The following is an 18,066-nucleotide window of genomic DNA, read 5'->3' as shown; positions in this document are numbered from 1 at the left end:
TTCTTTACATCTTCCCAAATTGTTTATTCTTCCACAAAAGAAAAAAGATAGAAGGAAGGGCAAAACATTCCAGAACTACCTAAAGATAAAATTGTAGCAATAGAGTATATATCAGACTATGAAAAATGAACAACTGTTAAATATATAATTGTGAAAAAAAATTGTTGCCCTCAATGTCTGAATTTGATTTCTTGATGATATGAGCAACTTAAATGAGCTTAATAACAATTTAAAAACCTCAACAGATAGAAATCTATAGTTTGCAAGCTTGACTTTTTTAGGACAATTGTCTTCTAAAAAGGATTTTCTAAACCGTGTCCTTCATCATACTCAGCAAAGAATTAGAAGCTTTGAGAAGTTTAGATAAATGAAACATTACATCACTTGGGTAGTGCATAAAACACTGAACTAGAAGCTGAAAGACATGCTTTCCAATAAAAAAATATCTTGTCCACTTGGATTCTAAAGTAGACATACTCTAAACTTAGAGAGATCTTTCCACTTCAATTCTTGGTGTATGAATAGAGAAATAGAGCAATTTAAGTCTAGAGCAGGGTGAAAAAACGATGGCCTAAATAAAAGCATATATTTTAAAACGAAGTTGGAGGGCAAAATAAATACCTTGTTTCAAAAAGCAGATTCCAAAAGCTCCAAACAAAAGGATGTGTACAACATGTTTTTGACTCACTACGGTGGGAAGAGTAATGGCTAAGGGATTATCACATGAAGAACTAGAATAAGAGCAGTGAAGCAGAAGCGTCCTGCAGATGTGTGGGTCAGTTCCAAGAGGTAAATTTTTAAAAGATTTTATTTATTCATTTGAGAGAGAGAGAGAAAGCATGAGAGAGAGAATAAGAGAGAGAGCATGAGCTCAGGGAGGGAGAGAAGGAGGGGGAGAAGCAAACTCCCCACTGAGCAGAGAGCCTGGTGCAGGGCTCAATCCCAGGACCTTGAAATTATGACCTGAGTGGAAGGTAGATGCTTAACCAACTGAGCCACCCAGGAGTCACCCAAGAGGTGAATTAAAACATAGAGGACCAGATTGACACAGTCTGAGTCAGATCTAGAAGCCTGGAGGTAAGCTAGCTTTACATAAGGACACACTTGTAAATAATGCTCTCTATCTTGTTTCCTACAGCAAGCTAGAAAGATGTTGAGCACAGGCTGTTTCAAGCCTATCAGTGAATTCTACTCTTCACCAAAAGGGAAGGGAAGATGCCATGGTCAACTCAAATGTTGATATATGCTATAGGCTCCACACTTGGGCAGGGAAGAGTAGAGTGTCTCCTTTCCTGTTGATTTTGGACTCTGGAGGTAGCTGGTGAGGTGTAAATTGGTACTAAAAAGGATCTCAGATTCACAATCAGTCAGAGATAATATTCAAAATACTCAACGGCTATAACAGCACAAGCATGTACCAATTAGAACAGACACTCCAAAATCGGGATACCACCTATGAAAAACAATACCAGGGTACAGTGCATACCTCTTGAATATCAGTCCTATAATCAATTCCTGAACACAGCTCTTAGGATGAAAAGGGCCTCCCTTACTTTGACTCAGTCTCTCACCATCAAAAAGCTTATCATAACCTGGATTTATTTTATATTTCCAGAGTCCCCCTGAAGTTTATTTTATCCTTTTTTAGAGAAGGAAATAAGGCAGATCCTAAATGGTAGGTGGAAAACATGATATTATTTGCCCCAAGTTCTGGAAACATTTAGAATTATATATAAGATAGGAAAACAAATATGAAAAACAGTAAATGTAACACAGGGGAAGATAGAAGCTTTATCAGAATAGCCTGTGGAAGTGAAGGAAGCAAATTGACAGTTATTTGTTTGCTTGTTTGATTGGTCTGTTTTTCTCACTAGACTGGCCTTTAAAGTTAATGAACGTGTAAGAAGAATTGTATCTATTTTGCTTAAAAAGCATTGTACCCCTAGTGCTTGAAACATAGTAAAAGCTCAATAAAATCTTTTATCCTCTCAGCTTTTAGCCAGTAAATACACACACACACATACTACACACACACACATACACACATACCACATTTTGAAGAATTTCAATTTCTGGCAGTATGACAATTTAAATAATTTGTTTAACCCTTATCCTGGAAAAAATAATAATAAATTCTGAATAAAACATAGTTTCAACATTTGTTGAATGCATTGATGAGTTAGTGAGAAAATAAGGCATAATCAGATGTAAAAATTAAGTGAAAGCAGGGAGCCTACAGAATGAAGACCATACCCACAAATAACTAGTAAAAGAAAAAGTAAATTTTCTCTGAATAAATTAACCTTCAATGCAGGTTTCAAAGAATGCTCATCACATCAAGGAATATGAGTATTTGAGTTAAAAAAATCATAATAATTACAAATACACAAGGAAACAAAGCATCAAAAGAGAAAGCCAGCAGGAAGAAGAGAAACAATTATAAATATAAATACCTTAAAATTTGGAGTTGTTAGACAAAAAAATAAACATAAAAACAAAAGTCAAGTCCTAGAAATAAAAGTTTATCAATTAAAATTAGAAACTCAGTGGAAAGTTATAATAACAAATTAGACATAGGCAGAGAGGGGAATATTTCTTGGAATATGGAGCTGAAAATACTAGAATGTACCACAGAGAAATTTTGAGATAAAGACTATAAAATAAAAGAGTCAGGGAGGATAAATAGACAGGTCTTAAATACTTCATGCACTTAAGGAGATAAGAAAGGGGATGCGGGAAAAGTAATATTTGAACAGATAATGGCAGAACATTTTCCAAAGCTGGAAAGACACCAGATTACAGGCACAGGAAATCTAACAAATTCCAAACAGTTCATTTGATAAGAAACTCAGTTCTAGACAAGGAAAATGCTAAAGCAAAAATAAGATTTAACAATAGTCAGAGAATGATAATAGATCACCTTCAAAGGAATAAGAATTGAACTGAAAATTGGTAGACAGAAGTCAGTATAACAATATGGTAGCCAGAATTCTAATATTCTTTGTCCAAGGTAGACACATATCTTCTCCCAACTAATCAAACATTGAGGTGAAATGTAACTTACATTTTGCAAATGTGACTCAGATCATAAATTAGTTGACCTTAAGATAGGGAAATTATCTAAGATCTGCCTCACCTAGTAATATGAACATTCTAAATCTGGTATAGAGATCAGAGAGAGGAGAATTTAAAGATTTGAAGCAAGGGACACCATATAGCTGGTTATAGGTAGAGGTAGCCACTTGGACTGGGGGCAGCCTCTAATCAGTGAGAGCAGCCCCCAGCAGCTTACAAAGAATCAGAAAGAACCTCAGTTCTACAACCACAAGCAACTGAATTGTGCCAATAACAAAAAGAAGCTTGGAAGCAGAATTTTCCCCAGTGTCCAAAAGAAGTCAGACTAGTCTGTACATTGATTTCAGTTTTTACACATCTGACTGACCATGCCAGACTTTTGACCTAAAGAATGGGACTTAACGAATGATTATTGTCTAAGCTGCTATGTTTATGGTAATTTGTTACACAGCAATAGAAAACTAATACAGATGATACTTAAATGTACTGCAGCAAAATTACTGTAAACCTAAAATTCTGAATCCAGCAAAAATATATTTCCAAAATTAGGGCCAAAGAGTCACTTTTAAACAGAAAATGATATCCCTGAAAGAGTTTTTAATGAACACACTCTTGCTAATAAAAATTATAAAAGATATACTTTTCATATATTGATAGAAAAGGACACAAACACTGATACGCGATATAAGATAATATAAAAAACAAAGTAATAAATTTGCAAATATATTTAACCTGATATTGACTGTAGAAAATAAAACAAAATTAAAAATTATAGAATTAAAATATATAACATTAATATATAATTCAGAAAAATGATAATAACAGTTAAGCCAGTATTTTTATAATTTGATTTAAAAAGAAATCAAGGAAGACGACAAACCATGATAAACTCTTAATGACAGAGAACAAACTGAGGGTTGAGGAGGGGAGGTGGGTGGGTGGGTAGAGTAAATGGGTGATGGGCATTAAGGAGGGCACATTATGTGATATGCACTGTGTTACATGCAACTGATGAATTATTAAATTATACATCTGAAACTAATGATGTACTATATGTTGGCCAATTGAATTTAAATTTTAAAAAATGTAAAAATATAAATTAAAAAAATAATAAATGTAAAGTTTCTAGGAGAATACCTAAAAAAATAAAAACAATGTATAAATTAGAACTAATATTAGAGAAGAAATTTTAGATGAGAAAACTATATAATAAACTTAAAAGGAGGCAAAATAAGAGGGAAACATATAGGAAGATCAAATTGAAAGCAAAAAATGATAGAAATAAAACCAAATAAATTAAACAAAAAAAAACAAACTAAATATCTTGGTTAAAGGCTGAAGATGGGGCTCAATTGCTGAACCCTGAGATCATGACCTGAGGTGAAATGAAGAGTCAGACACTTAACCAACCAAGCCCCCCAGGTGCCCCGAGAAACACACTTCTAATTAATGAATGGATCAAATAAACAAATGAAAATTTAGAAGTTATTTGATAATGAAAATCTGTGGGATACTACTAAAATGGTACCTCAGGGCACAGCTATACTTTCAAATATTTATAGAGAAAACTGAAAGTAAATGAGCTAAGAATCTCTGTGTTATAGAAAGAAAAAACAAATAAAACCAAAAAATAAAGAAGGAAGAAAATAATGAAGATAAATGCAAAAATAATAAAATGGAAAGCAAGTATACAACAGATTTTTTTAAAAAGGGAAAGCATCATTATTATGCTAGGTTTATCCCAGCAATGCAAAGTTATTTAATATTAGATGTCAATTGATTTAGTTCATCATATTAATCAATTAATGGAAATAACATATTAATCTTAATAGTTACAGAAAAAGCATTTGATAAAATTTAACATTCATTTCATGACAAAAACACTTACAAAAAAATACTTGAGAATAGAAGAAAATTTCATTAGTTTGATAAGTATTATCTACCCAAAACTTGCATCAAATATCATACTTACTAGTAAACCTTGAGTGGTAAAGATCAAGAACACATAATGCCTAATCCTTTGCCACTTCTATCCAACAACATACAGTGCAGTAGGACAAGAAAAGAAATATATAAGAATTAAAAAGGAAGAATCAAGACTGTCTTTTCTTTAACATACAGATGATACACTTCTTAAGATAAATAGAATCAACGGGAAGAATTATCAGCCTCTCTAGATTAATAAAAGAAATCTAAAATACAAAAATCAATTGTGGGACACCTGAATGACTAAGTCAGTTGAGTATCTGACTCTTGCTTTGGCTCAGGTCATGACCTCAGGGCCATGGGATTGAGCCCCATTCAGGGGCTCCACCTTCAGCAGAGAGTCTGCTAGAGATTCCCTCTGACTCCTCCCTCTGCCCTTCCCCCACACTCTCTTTCTCAAGTAAAATTTTTAAAAAGTCAATTGCATTTCTGTATGTCAGAATCATACAGTTAGAAAATGTAATCTTAAAAATGCAACAGTTATAATACTATCAAAACTATGAAGTATCAAGAAATACATTTAACAAAATTTATGCAATAAATTCTTGGAGAATTTTAAAAAATATTTTTATATTTTATAAGCATTAAAGAAGACTTAAATAATTAGAAAGATATACATCATGCTCATTTATTGGAAGACTGTAATCTAAGGATCTCTTTAAATTGGTTTATAAATTTAATGGTACTTTCAATATTTTTGTTTATTTTTTTTATTAAAATAGACCTTTAACTCATATCTCACACAAAAATCAATTCCAGACACATTAAAGACTTAAATGTAATAAACAAGGTAATAAAACTTATAGAAAATAATATAAAAAATAACTATGATCTCACAATGAAGAAGAGTTTCTTAAATAAGGGGAAAAACCTCAAGCCATAAATGGAATGATCAATCAATTTGACTACATTAAAATTGAGAACTTCTGTCCTCACAACAAGATAAAAGTCAACATATAAGCCACAATGTGAGATAAGACTACATAAACAATCCTGGTCAGTCACTAGCAATTCATATGGCACCTTTGGACAAATTTGTAAAGACATTACTTCAATTTTTGGGGAGTATAGTTTCATATACCCTGAGAAACCTTGTAAGGTTATGTCACAATTAGAGCACCACTGTAAAAGTGTAAATTGGTACATCACCCTGGAAAACAATTTTGCACTATTTGGTAAAGTCAAAGATATTCATACCTTTAGATTCAGCAATTCTGTTCTTAGGTATAAATCCTTGCACGTGAGCATCAAGACACATGTTCCAGAATGTTCATTGCAACACAAATTATAATACAAATAACTAAAAATTGAAAAATGATGTCATTTGGCAGTCTGCAAATTAGATGCTGCAAAGTAACATGCTTCTATGTGGGCAAGGTTTTAGAAGACCCACTCTAGCCCTCCTAACAGGGTGACAGGTCCATGGGACCAAAGGAATACATCAAGCTAGAGAATTTACTCCACCTCTGTATCATGTTCAAGGGAATTGGCACTCCACAATATCCCCATGTCTGCTTGCATGGTCTGTACTACTATTGGTCTGAATTAAGGCAAACCACACTACTGATAAGCCTGAGGAATGGTCAAAGAGTGGCTGTAGCTGAAGGCCTGGATAATGGGCATGAATAGAGCTTGGAAGTTCAGACTGGTGTGTACACATTCCTGTAGTTGGGACACAGTGAGAGTAATAAGGGGTCAGGCTGTGGGGGACCAAGGGCCAGTCTCTCCATGTCTTGGTGTTCAGAGTAAAGGAGTCTGAAAATTCTAAATTTAAACCTAACCTTCTAGGTTCCTATGAAGGTGTATTTGCCCAGAAAGTAGAATAAAAAGTTTTAAAGAAGAGTTTATTAGGGGATCCCTGGGTGGCTCAGTGGTTTAGCGCCTGTCTTTGGCCCAGGGTGTGATCCTGGATCCCCGGGATTGAGTCCCACGTTGGGCTCCTGGCATGGAGCCTGCCTCTCCCTCTGTCTGTGTCTGTGTCTGTGTCTCTGTCTCTGTCTCTCTCTCTCTCTCTCTCTCTCTCTATATATATATATATATAATAAATAAAATTAAAAAAAAGAAGAGTTTATTAGCTTGATTTATAAATTTCAAATATTCAGTCATACAGTATACAGAACTCTATCTGTACTCTTTCTCTGGCCATGCAAAGACAGCAACAGGCCTGATGGTAGAAAACAAAAAGACATACTTCAATGGAGAATTATAAATCATTCTGTACGATACAAAATAGTGACCACATTAATGAAATGAATAGAAATAGAGATAATAGAAAAATAATAGTAGAAGTAGTAGTAGAAATAATGGTCACAGCATTATCATCTTGAGAAATCCAAATGCTTTCATCTCTCTGGGTACCTTCCCAAACTTTTTTATCAAAAATGTTGAGATACCAGACATAGCTGAATAATTACATATGAAAATAAGCGCTGTATATTATCTGTTGAGTTTTATTATATATTAGACATTATGTTGAAATATCTTTATATTCAATTTTAAGGTATAAAAAATACGGGCCACTAACTTAAATCAAATATTGTAGAATAGAGTTAAGAAAGAAATTCAGCATCTGTTTCACCATTTTTTATTTTTTTTAATTTTCAAAATCTTACGATTTACAAAAATTCTATTTGGCTTAGAAAGGGTGACCATTTCTTTCTATTCAACAACCCCATTACTTTTTGTGGAAGAAGTTTCCTTCTACTATAGTTTTTGATTCAGGGGCCTATTTTTTGATAGTCATACAGGATGACTATGTTCAGTGTGAATTTGTTTAACCATCCCCAATGTCCATTCTAAATCTTGGATTATTTGACAGAAAAAAAAAATCATCCTGCAGAACCATTCTCCAAATTCTAAGAATATGAAAGTCCTCACTCAGTCGAAAAGCCATGAGATCCAAGTACAAACAAATGGAAAAATATGGCAAAGGTCCCTGAGCTTCTGCCAAAATAAACTCAAGAGAAAACAAAGGGGAAGTCATCATAGATGTTTTAGCATTGGACAGGATTTATAAAAATCAACTATTCAAAACCCAGTATTCTACATCCACTTATCATCCAGCTTCTCACCTAGAATAGAAGTTTTAATATTCTGGAGACCCACATAAGGAATAGTCCTGACATGTGCGAGGTGCTCAGTGGTAAATATTTGTTGAATGAATGAATGAGCAAACATATTTTCTTAATGGGTTATCTTGCTGGTTGTTATTTGTCATCCTTTTATTTATTTTAGGATATCAGCACATTAACTAATGTTTCTTAAAGCTTAGTTTTCTCCCTTAATTCTTTTTTTTTTTTCCCTTAATTCTTAATTCTTTTTTTTTCTTTTTTTTTCCTTAGAGCACTTTGGTGTGTAAAAAATTTCAGAGAGCTTAAAAAAGTTAAATATCGACCCAAGCAGCATAGTCATGCAACCACCACATTTCTTCTTTTTAAATAAAACTAGTACAATTTAATAGATTATGTTTCATTAACAGCATCTTAAATAAATCTCTCTTTTAGAATTACCTTGCTTAATCTCTTGTTCCCAATGGTTTTATTTTGTAGTCCAAATCTGTACCCAGTTTCATGTTGGAAAGACAAATGGAGCAATGTACTAGTGTATCTGGAAGTGGACCACATAACATCTAGTGTGCTTTATTTTTTAATTGCTCTTATTCTGAGCTAAGTGTTCTTCTGAAGTGTTATGCTGTTTGCCAAGAACTGAAGGTGAAGAGGAAAAATAGCAAGAGCCTCCTTGAGCAAGAACAGAAGAGAAAATTAACTAAAAGGGAAATCAAAACTAAGAATTACATAGGGAAAAAAACAATTATGAAGTCATTAGTGTTGCTTTACTATAAGCAACATTAAAAAAAAGTGAGTACTTCAAGTTTCTGTAAATAAATGCAGAGCAGTATCCTATTCTGGCAGACCCGAAATATGGGGTAAGTAATTAACCTTCAGGTTGTCAGAATTGATACTCAGTCGTCATCAGTGTGTCTTCAATGGTATAACCCCCAAAGGAAAACATAATTCTTGTTGCTGTCACTCTCATTTGTGGCCCCAAATCACACAGAGAAAGTTTTTTTCTGCTTCTTTCTCAATGCAGAATGCTGCCTATGAAATTGATTCCTGTAGAATAATAAGCCAGCTGAAATGTCTTCTGAATGATAACATTTCAGAGTCTAGATTTAGGTATCACATCATTGCATATTGAAATCCAATTCATACATTTTACTGATCAGATGAGACATCTTCTAAATTCTTGTGGTTAGTTGACATATATTCAAAATAGTTATCATGGGATTCTTAGGAATAGCAAACTGATAACTAACCTCCACATAGAGGAGTTAGGAGTTTTGAGCATTAGCTCTCACCATATGTATTTCACAGCTTCAAATGATTAAAAAAAATAAAAAGAATCCCCAAATTATCCTTATAAACTAGTTCTCCACCCTGGGTATAGAGAGGGTTGAATAAATGAAATCTCACTACTTGCTGGAAATAGATACCAGTTATCTGGGCAAGAAATATAAGATGTTTATGCTGTTTTCTTAATACAATCAGGCTGTGAGATGAACATTTTGCTTTATAGACTTCATGAATTTTTTTGGAACTCATTTTCTTCATTTTATAACTTTTTGATCCATTTGTGATCCTTACATATACATGCATAGAAATACTATTAGTTACATTAGGATTACTACTACAATCCTTATGGCTTTGTCTTACCGTTAATATATTCATAGTGATTAAGCTAAAATAAATCAGCACGAAAAAGCTTTACTTCTTAGGACAGATGTGTCTATCTCGCAGAATCAATAATGTATTATTTGTATTTCTAACAGACTTTCTACCTAAATACTGGTTCTACTATCTCTTTTCAAAAAGAACATATAAAACGTCCGTTTCTTCATTTTTTATTAAAATATTTAAGTTTAGAATTGCTTCCTTTATTAAATTAAGTTCCCATTTTAAGACACTTAAGACACAAGGACTCCACCAAAGTATATAGAACCATAATATAAAGTGAAAGTTTAGTAATAAATGCAATATGGAAATTTCTTTAAGATTTAAGATAACAGCCAACATTTAAAATTTTTATTTCTTCTTTGGAAGATAACTAGAGCCATATATTCGATTCAAAAAAATGATTTGAGGGTAAGAAAAGGCTTGTTTTATCTTGCCTAGTAATAGATTTTTTTTCTCTTTTGCTGAATTCTCTGCGTGAATAACAAGAGTGGCAGCCATTTTCTCCCAGCTCAACATCAAAACCCCTTTCATCTGCTGTCTAAATGCAAACAAAGCAAACCTTCCACCAGGCCTTTCTTTCCAGATAAATTAAAACTCTCATGTCCTGGGGCCTAAATCAAGCCTACAGGCCTTCCCTAGATAAATCCGCTCTCAACCTGAAATCTTCTTGCCACACGTGCTCCTTGTAAGATAATTTTGCAGTAGCTAATCAATAATGCAACAGTAAATTGCATTTAAATAAACATTAGCAGCCCCTCTTAATGAATAAAACCTCATCTGCAATTTGTCAAAGTCAGAAATACTGGACTCTTTTGATATTCATTGGAATATTGGAAATTGGAGCTTTGACAGATTTTATGTACATTGCAATTACCATTGTGTGTGTGTGTGTGCACTTAAAAAAGGCTTATTTTTATACATTTTGGACTGAATATAGTGGAATGTACAGCAGGTTTCTAGACTGGAATTCATATGTCTGCTACCACTCTGGTTAAAAATATATCAAGATAATCCTGCTTTCCATTGCAAATTATGAGGCAACCAAGTTGTATGTAGCTCATTTGAATTTTCTGACTTTAGATGAAAAAAAGTAGAAATCTTTATTCTGAAATGATGATGAAGAAAACTACTTGATTTGATATTATGTATATCATTATTTTTGTATCTCACTGAAAATTGTTATTATTTAAGGAATTCTGAAATAATTATAGAAATTAAGATAATCATTGACTTTCATACTTAATATCTTAAATTTATAAAATTCCTTTTTCTAAAAATAAGCATTTTTATGTAGATTGTGAATAACGGGTTTAATAATTCCCTGACATTCACTTCTATTATTCTACAGAATACTTACTTTACAAAGTAAATGGCTATTATTTTAAAAGTGCTTTAAAAAGACTAAACAAAATATTAAGACATATCTTTAGATAAATCTGTAAGAAAGAACATAAGACCATATTCGTGTATTGTATTTTAGGGTGCTCTGGGATATTTTTCTTAAATCCAAGTTTAATATCATGTTCTGTATCCTAAATACATTGTATTTTAGAGGTCCATACTAGAACACTCACTTAGAGTCAAAATTAATGCCATTTAACACTATAAAAATAAATAATGCTATTTTATAGGAATTTCAAAGTGTTTAGCATGGGAACAAAACGAATAATATTATAAAGATTTACTTGAAGAAGGAAGCTATTCTTCCAGAATAGCATCAGAATTGAAGCCATTTTTAATTTATATATTCTTGATATAATGTCATTGGAATGAAAAAGAAAAGTAATCATGTTTTATAGATGGAAAATTTGGATTAGTCAGAACTACACCCAAGAATTACACCCAAGAACCAGTATTCAAAGTACCAGGTCATTTCCCATGTCATTTCCGAGCTCACATGCCAAATGGACATTCAAAGATGTGACTGAAATAGGCTGAAACAAATAAACAAACAAACAAACATACAAATAAATAAATAAATAAATGAATAAATAAGGCTGAGCATGCATAGACAAATCCACAGAGTCATTTTGACCCTTTGAAATATTCACACTTTCCACAGAGTCATTTTGACCCTTTGAAATGTTCACGCTTTCCTACAGCTAATCATTGGTAAAGACTTCTTTATTTTTTTAATTTATTATATTTTTAGTAAAGACTTCTTTAAATGGCATATTAAGAAAGATATAAACATGAGAAAATTATTTGTGTTCTAATTTGTTAACCTTTCTGTCTCCCTCTGCTCCCAATTCCTATGTACACCACCGAGCATTCAGTTGCATTCGATACTCCAGGCATCAAGAGCCTATTGCAAGCACCAGGCAGCAGAGGAACATCTGCCACTATTTATCTTACTCAAAGTTGAAGAGTAAATGTAGATGCAGACCCAAAAACTTAAAATGGAGAAAGGTTACAAGCTCATCAAAAGTTTAGGCCTTGCTCCTATTATGTCTTTCTTACCTTTTGGAGAAGGAAAATGGATGCAACAATACTCACCAGAACACAAACTTTGAAGCTCTATTCAAAGCTACAGTAAAGTAACCCAGAAAGCCTTAATAAGGAACAAAATAGTTGTTAGAAATATCCTGATCCTCCATTATTGAGAATGAAAGTGACCAAAAGGACGTGTGTTTCTGTCAAAAGTTCTAAGACTTCACATTGTCTAAAAAACCCCAAACACCACAGGTTTTAAATATAAGAGCTAAAACCATAAAGCTCTTAAAAACATAACATTTTTGTGACTTTGTTAGTGACAGTTTTTTAGATATGGCAACAAAAGCACAAACCAGAAAAAAATAATTTTTTCTTTATCAAATTAAAAACCTTTGAATGTCAAAGGGCACCAGTAAGAAAATGAAAAGAAAAATAAATAAAGAAAAGAAAATGAAAAGACAATACCATAGAATGGAAGAAAATATTTACAAACTATATGTCTGATAAGGGACTTGTAACCAGAATACATAAGTAATTTTTACAAGTCAACAATAAAAAAGGTAAATAACCCATTTAAAACATGGGTAAAAGATCTAAATAGACATTTCTCCAAAGAAAGTACACACATGGCTGAGAAGCACATGAAAGTATCCTCAACATCATTTGGTGATAGGGAAATGCACAAAACCATCATGCAATGCTCCTTCATTCTCATTAGTTTGGCTATAATTTAAAAAATAGTGATAAGTTTTGGCAAGAATATAGAGAAAGTAGAGCACCACATCCACTGCTGGTAGGAATGTAAAGTGGTGCAGATTCTGTGGACTTTCTGAAAATTCCTCAAAAAGTTAATCATAGAGTAACAGTATGATCCAGAAATTATACTTTTAGGTATATAACCAAGACAAATGAAAACACGTGTCCACACAAAAATGTATACACAAATGCTCATAGCCACATTATTCAAAATCACCAAAAAGTGGAAATAATCTAAATGTCCATCAACCGATGAGTGGATAACAAAATGTTTTATATCTATATTATGGAATATTACTTAACAATAAAAAAAGAATGAAGCATGCTACAACATGGATCAACCCTCAACGCATTATGCTAAAATGAATACAGCTAGTCATGCACACACACACACACACACACACACACACACACACCCCACATACTGTATTCCATTTATATGAAATTTCCATAATAGGAAAATCCATACAGGCAGAAAGCAAATTAGTGCTTTCCAGGGCCTAGACAGACAGAGAAATAGGAGTGACTGCTAATGCATACAAGTTTCTTTTGGGAGTAATAAAAATACTCTAAAATTATAGTACTGTAACAATTGAACAACTGTGGATATCCTAAAAATCACTGAATTGTAGATTTATAAAAGGATGGATTTTATGGTATGTGAAGGATATCTCAATAAAGATTTTATTAATTATACCTGCACACAAACAGAGGCTTAATCGAAGTTAGACAGAAATTGATTAGACTCCGCTCTTCCACTCCTCAGCTGGGTTACTTTGGGGATTGTGGCTTTTTATCAGTAATGAATTTAGAACCCCCAGGATCTGGCCGGTTGTAAGTATTCAATAAGTCAGAACATTGCAATTAAGAGGACAGACTCAGCAACCAAACTGAGTGAAACTCTGGCTGTACCACTTAGAAGCTGTTTTGGCCAAATTATTAATCTCTCTGTGTTATTATTATCTTAAATGTAAGAAGGGGAAAAATAATAGTACCCACCTCATCTGAGTTGTCATGAGTCCTAATTGAGTTAATATAAGTAATGTGCTGGGAGCATTTGAGATATTTAAGACAACAGTATCTGAATGCAAAATGAATAATATTTTCTCAAATTTCTACACCAGTTACCCTCGCACTGTGAATTACAGACAAGAATTATTAGATTGCAGTGTTTATACTCAGCCTGAAGACTTTTAAATGGAAACATTAGAAAGTTATATTTACTGCACATATACATATGTAAACGTGTGATATTTATGTTAAGATGTAAGTCACTGACAAAGTCTGGCCCATCTATGGATGATATGGTCATATGGAAAATAGCAAGAGGCCTCTGGACAAGGCTAGGGGAAAGTTTGATTCAGGCATTCAAAATCAATTTGAATTGAAAATTTTATTTTGTAATTATGGTTAAAATATCAGAATTTGGGGGATGCCTGTGTGGCTCAGCAGTTGAAAATCTGCCTTTGGCCCAGGGCATGATCCCAGATTCCCAGAATTGAGTCCCACATTGGGCTCCTTGCATGGAGCCTGCTTCTCCTCCCTCTGTCTGTGTCTCTGTCTCTCTTTCTGTGTCTCTCATGAATAAATAAATAAAATCTCTTTTAAAAAATATAAGAATTTTCCTAAAGTAACAATTTAGCCTTTGATGTTAACTGCCTAGCTCATCATAAGTAGAGTACTCAATAAAAATGTCTTTGAAATGTTAAAGAGTAATGCACAAATAATTTTTCAAAACCACTTGTTCAATTTTCAGTCCCAAATAGAGCTTGTCATTCTATTTGGATAAGACTACTTTGATAATTTACTTATTACAAAATTTTCTCATATACTAAATATTAATGATATGGGTAAAAAACTTTTATTTAGCTATTTTCCCTAATGAAGAAAAAATACCGAAGAAAAAGAAAGTTGATGAAGGTCGTGTGGTTTGTAAGTGGCACGGCCAAGACTCAAACCAGCATCTCTAAAATTCTAGGCCAAATTTCTTTCTACTATACTATTGGATCTCACACTTTTTCAATGAAAGAAGTGAAAATAAAACCATAAAAAAGATAAATAAACAAAAATTAAAAAATAAAACCGATCCAGTTTCATGGATCACCCACCACATGATGGTAATTGTCCTTCTAGTACCTGTTGAGATGAAGACAAAGTGCTATATAAACTTAGTAGCACTTTTAAATTAATTACATTGCAACCAGCCCATCAGTATCTATATATATTTGAAAAAAATAACAACTTATGCAATTAATGAGCAGACTTGGCCAGCATGGCTAGAGTCCATTCAAAACTCTCTTCAGAATTCTCTCATGATTTTTCACCATCTACTTACTCTTCATGCTGCAGAACTAATAATCTGACTGCTGTTTAGGGTTTGGTCTGCTTTATTTGGGACACCATAAGCAATTACCCTTGAAATAGCGCAAGCAAAAAGGTAGTTTGGGATGCTGTATTTAATCACCAAATATCAATTCTTAATGTACCAGGAGGGGATTTAAGAGTTCATAAGCCAGCTAGGCTGGCAAAGTGAAGCCTAAAATGAGGCCAGAATACGGCACTTATCCTGGGATTTGGGTTAAACATTTTCACTTATGTCCCCCAAATGACGCACATCCTAGAGGATACCTGAGGATTGACCAAGCAGCTCAATCAGGAAGGAAACACACATTTCAATTAGATATTCACCATAGAAGTGGATTATATACCTTTTATGATCTAATCAGACATGGCTATGGGGAAACAATCTTAGCAGATTTCAGTTGTTTTTCATCAGTGACTACAAGCCATAAAAAAAAAAAAATTTTTTTTAAAAACAAAACAAAACCAACCAGGATCCTAACCCACACAGCTCTGCCTGATGCTAAATCTTATGGTCTTTCTACTCCACCATGCTGTTCTTCAATTAATCCTTCCATAAGACTCTTTAGGGAACTAATGGGGTAACTTTCTAAGTTTACCCATAGTTCTCCAAAATCAAAGCCAACCTGAAGTCACAGTTGGGTAACTTCAATAAGGGTATATAACTAATTCTTCCTAGAGCAAGGAAAAGAATCCCCTGAGGATTGTCAAGGATAGATTACAGAATTCTTAGGAGAGTTAAAGACCTGGCCTCTTGTTCCAAGTTCAGTAATTGAATGTCTTGGATGAACTCACTTAACTTTTGGGTGCTGCAGTTTTCCCAACTATGAAATAAGAATTACCAAATGAAAAATTTGGACCTTCAAACCTTCAGTAGGTAATCAGAGAAGCTTCTCTCTATGAAATTTCATAAGTACCTGTAAAAATTATAAAGAGAAATACAAGGCACCAAAAAGCAGATTAATATTGGAGAAGGACAGCATTTTAAAATTTGGCTTAAAGGTAAGGACTCAAAAAAAAATAAAAATAAAGGTAAGGACTCTGTTCTGGAGTGTTATAATTAATTTCTCAATTGAATGAAGCTGCTTTGTTCTTCTAACCCAAATTAAAACAATGACATATTTTATATAGTTAAAATAACAAGAAGAAAATAAAAATTTTAACTAACAATAGCATACATTTATCATTCTTTGAACAACAAAGTAACTATTTCTTTTTTTTAAATTTTTTTTCTTAATTTTTATTTATTTATGATAGTCACACAGAGAGAGAGAGAGAGAGGCAGAGACACAGGCAGAGGGAGAAGCAGGCTCCATGCACCGGGAACCCGATGTGGGATTCGATCCCGGGTCTCCGGGATCGCGCCCTGGGCCAAAGGCAGGCGCCAAACCGCTGCGCCACCCAGGGATCCCAACAAAGTAACTATTTCTTAAAATGTTATATCACACTTAAAGATATGAATTTTGAAGTTTAAAATCTGTAATAGAAACAACTTTTAATATAAGGTATAAAAAATAATGGTTAGTAGTATTCAATTTCTGATGGACTCAGTAGTTTATAGTATTGGTTTCTGTAGAAACTGAATCAATAATAAATAATCTCAGAGCTAACAAAAGGACTCCTAATGTGTAGGTGGTCCCAGAAGAGCAATGTAGAGATATATACAGATATATATCTACATATATATATCTACCCTTAGTAAATTAAGTTTATCATCCATCCAAGTCCTTTTATGTTGAGAGAAGGGAGCTTCTCTCCTATTCCTCCCCACCACACACACACCCTGCTATGGGCATATTCACCAATTGCTTTTGTCTACAAACTACTAGATATAGTAATTTTAGTGTCCTTGGGGCTACCTACTAAATTGTCATTGCTACTGAGTGACAAGACAATCAGATCATCAATGGAAATATTCCATTCTCAAACAGAATATTTTCAAATATATTTGTAAATTTTTTAATAAAACAGAACCATGCACAGTAGTGAGAAATTGAGATTCAGGTAATTTTCCCAACATACAGAATTTCCAAGGGCACCGGGTATGTCACATAGTTCTCAGTTCATTTTAATCTCCCAAACATCTTAGTGAATCTATATAAATCCCACCTGAAATACATGCTACATCTTTGTGCCCATGTTTCCCTCCAAATGTTATCCCTTCTTGGGGGGGAACAGGCACTTGGTGATGGGAATCCTTGGAAAAGAGCAAAACGGTGTCTAGGGATTCTCACTGGAGCCTTTAGGGAACAGCTGGGGAGCCTCTCAACATGAAATGGAGCTGGGCAGCTGGCAGGCTCTCTCTTCCCCTTTGTTGATTTTTTTTTTTTTTTTCTGTGCAGGGTGACATTCCCCTCCCCCACATCACCCTTTTCTTGAAATCCTTTCTAATCCTCTTCATAATGCCCGCCTCCTTGGTGGGACAGAACTTTTCTAGCCCACCATAAGCACCAACAGGAGCCAAGAACTTTGTGCTTCCACCTTGTTAAAAAAAAAAATAATGTAAGCACTTTGAAGTTTATGCACCCAAATTGCCATGCACTATCCTGATGATTCTAATAGCCTTTAAGTAGGTTCCACCCGCTGTTTCCAATCTATCCCTTTGTCCATTTCATTTACCCTTAAAATTTCCAGATAGATAAATATGGAATTTAGAAAATAAAAATGATGGATAAACGTATGTTTCTTTTTCTTTAAGAAATCTTTTTTTTTGGGGAAATCA

The 18,066-nt window shown here is 33.5% G+C and overlaps 1 long non-coding RNA gene across 6 annotated transcripts in view; it reads left to right on the top strand.

Annotated features, from left to right (window-relative positions):
* The window catches only part of LOC144300580 (uncharacterized), a 47,193-nt gene extending 34,227 nt beyond the window's left edge, over positions 1-12,966 (top strand). For 3 of the 6 annotated variants that reach the window (XR_013367311.1, XR_013367310.1, XR_013367309.1), the window contains 2 exons: positions 8,610-8,918; positions 12,071-12,963. This is a non-coding gene — a long non-coding RNA (uncharacterized LOC144300580). Of the gene's footprint in view, positions 1-8,609; positions 8,919-12,070 lie in introns of all 6 variants that reach the window. The other 3 variants (XR_013367315.1, XR_013367312.1, XR_013367314.1) reach the window with 2 other exon arrangements.
* The last annotated feature ends 5,100 nt before the right edge of the window (positions 12,967-18,066 follow it).

Source organism: Canis aureus, chromosome 28, assembly GCF_053574225.1.
Source record: "Canis aureus isolate CA01 chromosome 28, VMU_Caureus_v.1.0, whole genome shotgun sequence".
Taxonomy (NCBI): Eukaryota; Metazoa; Chordata; class Mammalia; order Carnivora; family Canidae; genus Canis; species Canis aureus.
Note: the sequence above shows the minus strand (reverse complement) of the source record. Positions and strands in the feature narration are given on the sequence as shown.